Consider the following 5,347-nt stretch of genomic DNA (forward strand, 5'->3'; position numbering starts at 1 on the left):
CGAAACAGACAGCAACGGCCGACGACGTGAGATTAGCTTATCTCGCGAAATCTTTCTTCGACGCCTACCACAGGACGTAAGGGCCCAATTGACAGACGCCGACACGCTCCCGATGAACGAACTCCTGTCGAAGGCTCAGAAGCTCCACGAGGCCTCCAAAGTGTCTCACCTCGGAGCATCATCGTCAACACCGCCTCCGTTCTCTTCCTTCAGCAGCTGCTCTTCCATAGACTCCTCGGCAATGGCCCTTGAGGACGACAAGATCAACATTCTATCAAGAAAAAAACCACCGCAACCGACGCGACCGAACCCTAGGCCTAACCCGGCATGGTGCTTCTACCACCAACAGTTCGGCAGTGACGCCAAGAAATGTAGAGCACCATGCAGTTTCCCTAGAAGACGCCAGAAGCATCCACCTGCCACCATCGCAGCCGCAGTTAACCAAAACAAGATTGGTATCTGTATCCTCGATACCATTTCCAACCGTAGACTCATGGTGGACACCGGCGCAATGCAGTCAACGTTCCCTCCTTCGAAGTCCGACCTAGATCGTGGTCCCGACAAAAACGCTCCCTCACTCATCGCCGCCAACGGATCTCCCATACGGTGCTATGGGATCAAGACCCTCAAGATATCCATCATGGGCCGTTCGTATTCTTGGCCCTTCGCTATCGCCGACGTCAATCGCCCCCTCCTCGGTGCAGATTTCCTCGCCCACCATGGACTCCTCGTCGATGTCGCTAACAGACGTCTCATCGACACGGGAACCTGCCAGTCTCGCGCCCTAGAACACGGCCCTGCAACAATGTCCATATCCGCCGTAACGATGCACCCCTACGCCGACCTCCTACGAGAGTTTCCCGAGGTTTTCAAGCCCGAGCTCCGACACTCGCCAGGTTCCCCGTCCAAGCATGGTATCTACCACCACATCACAACGACAGGACCTCCCACTCACGCCAAATTCCGCCGCCTCCCGCCTCAGAAACTGAAGGATGCCAAACGCGCCTTCGAGGACATGGAATGCATGGGTATCTGTAAGAAAGCATCGAGCCCCTGGGAATCACCCCTGCACATGGTTAAAAAGCCGGACGGGTCCTGGAGACCTTGCGGCGACTACAGGCACCTCAACCTCATCACAACGCCCGATCATTACCCGCTGCCCAACATGCAGGACCTAACGAACGTGTTGCACGGCGCAAAGTTTTTTACCAAAATGGACCTCCTCAAGTCTTACTTCCAGGTCCCCATATTCCCGGAAGATATCCCGAAAACTGCCATTGTAACGCCGTTCGGATCCTACACCTTCGCATACTCAACCTTCGGTCTACGCAACGCCGGGGCGACCTTCCAACGACTAATGGATAACATTCTGGGTGACCTACCTTTCTGCGTCTGCTACGTCGACGACATCCTGATATTCTCGAAAACCAAGGAGGAACACCGGGGACACGTCCGCCCCATCCTAAAGCGCCTACAGGAGAACGGCCAAGTCGTACGCTTCGACAAATGCACGTTCGGTGCGGAGGGAGTGGATTTCCTTGGTCACCGCGTATCCTCGCGCGGGGTAAAACCCATGACAACCAAGGTCGACGCCATCAGGAAGTTCCCAATGCCTACGACCATCCGCCAACTTCAGGAGTCTTGGGAATGGTCAATTACTACAGGCGCTTCATCCCCAACATCGCACAAACCCTGTCACCCCTCGACGACGTCCTGAAAGGAAAAGCAAACAAACTTGAGTGGGGTTTGCCCCAGCAACAGGCATTCGCTCGGACGAAGGATGCCCTTGCGAATGCCACCACCCTGGCTCATTTCGACGACAACGCGCCCCTGCGACTAACGACCGACGCCAGCAACGTCGCCTGCGGGGCTGTGCTTGAGCAACTCGTCGATGGTTCTCCTTGACCGCTGGCATTCTTCAGCAAGAAATTGAAACCCGCCGAAACAAGATACAGCACCTTCGATAGGGAACTCCTCGCCGTCTACCTCGCCGTCCGCCACTTCAGGCACATCCTGGAGGGTACCCCCTTCACAATCGTGACGGACCATCAACCCCTCGTACACGTCTTCATGAAATCGACGGACGCATGGTCCTCCCGACAACAACGTCATCTCGCATCAATCGCCGAATTCGGGTGCACCATACGTTACGTCCCAGGAAAGAAAAACCCAGTCGCGGACGCCCTTTCAAGGATTGAAATTGACGCGATCCACCTGGGAATCGACTCCGCCAATCTCGCAACGGAACAACGCACCGACCGAGAAGCACAGCATCACCTGACGGAGCCATCCGCGCTCAAGATAAGTGCGATTCCCCTCGGACCAGCAGGAGTAACTATTCTTTGCGACACCAGCACGGGCCGCCCACGTCCCTGGGTACCAGCCTCCTGCAGAAGGAAAATATTCGATATCATCCATGGACTTTCGCACCCTTCAGGACGCACTACCGCTCGCCTTCTATCTGAAAAGTTTGTCTGGCCAGGGATAAAAAAGGACGCCCGGGAATGGGCGAAGTCATGCATCAACTGCCAGTCAAGCAAGGTCAGCCGTCACACCGAATCGGGGGTAGGCGATTTTCCCCAGCCAAAAAGACGTTTTGGCCATATACACATCGACGTCGTGGGACCATTGCCCCCTTCTGGATCCGCTCGCTACCTACTTACGATCATCGATCGCTCCACGAGGTGGTTGGAGGCATCGCCGATGACCGAAGCTACGACTCAAGCATGTGCCGAAGCCCTCCTGTCAAGCTGGGTGAGCAGGTTTGGCGTTCCTGACGACATCACGACTGACAGAGGCCCCGCTTTCCTCTCAGAAATATGGCTCGCTTTGGCGAACCTGATGGGGACGACACTCCACAGCACCACGGCATACAACCCCGCGGCAAACGGCATGGTCGAAAGAACTCACTGCGCCCTCAAGGCGTCCCTGATGGTGAGCTGCACCGACGGGGACTGGAAATCACGACTTCCTTGGGTACTCCTCGGCCTTCGCACCGCCCCTCGCGCAGACGGCGAACCTTCGCCCGCCGAAAAGTTTACGGGGAAGCGCTCGCAGTTCCTGGAGAATTCTTTCCCTCATCAACCGACGACACGCAGCTGGATCCCCTAAGGGACATCGCCAGGAAGTTCAGGCCGTGTCTCAAAACTTACCAGGACAGAACCAAGCACTTCAAGCCAAAAGGCCTGGATGACTGCAGGTACGTTTTCGTCCGTGTCGACGCTCATCGACAACCACTGACTAGACCTTATCGAGGTCCCTACCGGGTAATTAAAAAGACAACGAAAGCCTTCCTTCTCGACGTCCATGGCCAAGAGGACTGGGTCTCAATAGACCGCGTGAAACCAGCGTTTCTCGAAGGAAGCGACACCGCCTCCGCTGGACCTGGCAGACCCAGAGTTCCGCCTCAAAACAAGCCGCCCAACGAAAGAAAAATCATCAAACGACGACACGAGGAAGAGATCCTTACACCAACCGCCAGCGCGCCCCTCCGTTCAAAAACAAGAGGAACCTTCTGACGCCCGAAAAGATACGAAGATTGATCATCAGCCCTCTACGCCGCCCGATGTCTTGGGGGGGGGGGGAGTACTTGTAAGGACACCGATCCCTTCGTCGTCCAGAAAATCGACAAACTAATTATTTATTTAAATTCTCTCTTCGCCACACTGTGGTTTCCTATGTATATATATTCCGCTCTACCAGAGCTACATTTTGATATATGTATCGTTTCATAACATGTTTCTGTTAACCCATAATTCATATATTTGTAAGTGTAAGAAAACACATATATTTTGGCGGGCACTTTAATCTGATTTGGCGCCAACGTCATCCTACGTTTCTGTCCGCACCTTGTAATATACTTCCGTGCATATTCGAATAAAGTATCAGTTGATCTTGGTGACGCTTGTCTCACTGTCCTTACAGACCCATTATTTTTCATATTTTATATTATGTGGTTTTGCCTAGAAAAAAAAGCTCGTTGCATATGCAGATGATGATACACTCTTTGCACCAATCCATCTCCTGAATGTAGAACATGGGTTGTGGATTTTCCTAATGGAGATCTAGCTAAAATCAGTTCATTGTGCAAATTATGGGGTATGAAGTTGAATCCTTATAAAACTCAAGGTATGATTGTAAGTAGGTCGAGGACAGTACCTCTTCAACACCCAATCCATGCATTGATAATACTTCTTTAACTATATACTCCTCCTTTAAAATTCTAAGTGTTATTCTTGATTGCAAATTTACCTTTGAGGAACACATTCGGCCTTTTTCTTCTTCAGTGCACAAAATTGGCTCATGAAGAAAGTTTATGCAAGATTTTCGTTGATCAGTCTTTTCTGAAGTGTTTTGATTTTTTCTTTTAATCTGCCTTCTCTAGATTATGTTCTCCTATCTAGTCTTCAGCTGCTGCATCTCATCTTGATTTGTTGGACAATAATTTGCTATTAGATATCTAATTTCTGATTTAGATATTAATCTCTGACAGCGTCATTTAGTTAATTCTAACAGTCTTTCCATCTTTATAATGAGGCTCAATACTACATATCATTAAAGAAGTTTTATTCCAGCTGTGATCAGATTTTGAAACAATCTTACTCAGGCAGTTGAATATGTGGAACTTCAGAAGTTCAACAGCCTGATATAGGTTAACATATAACAAATTTACTTTAATGTTGTTACTGATCATAAGATATGTTATATCAATTATTCATTTCTCATAGTTTATTTCTTTTTCTCACTGGACTATTTTTCCCTGTTGGAGCCCTTGGGTTTATAGCATCTTGCTTGACCGACTAGGGCTATAGATTAGCTAATAATAATAATAATAATAATAATAATAATAATAATAATAATAATAATAATAATAATAATAATAATAATAATAATAATAACAATAATGTGCTACTAATTATATATAAAAATTGAGGTGCCGCTGTATAACACCACAAACTGCAAGTGTTTCACATAATTCTTGTATAATTTTAATTTCGTTTTTAATTGACGTTTGGTGATAGATAATTCTTTAAGAAAAATTACACATTATTTAGAAAATATAGACTAGTGAATTTGTGTTAATTATGATGTAAAGGAATGTTTTTTGTTCTTATTAAAAATAAAAGTGAAATATCTAGAGCACGTTTTTTTAATTCAGCAAGTGTTTCACAGAATTCTTTTATAGTTTAATTTAGTTTTAATTGATATAGGGTGATAGCTAACTAGTTAAGAAAAATTATACCTTAATTATAAAATATAAATTTTGTGAATTTGTAATGATTATGATGTAAAGGAATGTTATTTTTTCTTTATTACTAAAAATAAAAGTGAAATATCTAGAGCACGT

The 5,347-nt window shown here is 47.5% G+C and overlaps 1 protein-coding gene across 1 annotated transcript in view; it reads right to left on the minus strand.

Annotated features, from left to right (window-relative positions):
• The window catches only part of LOC137647618 (trimeric intracellular cation channel type 1B.1), a 97,431-nt gene that overhangs the window by 57,622 nt on the left and 34,462 nt on the right, over nucleotides 1-5,347 (minus strand). The gene's annotated exons all lie outside the window — the stretch shown is intronic.

Source organism: Palaemon carinicauda, chromosome 1 (genome assembly GCF_036898095.1).
Source record: "Palaemon carinicauda isolate YSFRI2023 chromosome 1, ASM3689809v2, whole genome shotgun sequence".
Taxonomy (NCBI): domain Eukaryota; kingdom Metazoa; phylum Arthropoda; class Malacostraca; order Decapoda; family Palaemonidae; genus Palaemon; species Palaemon carinicauda.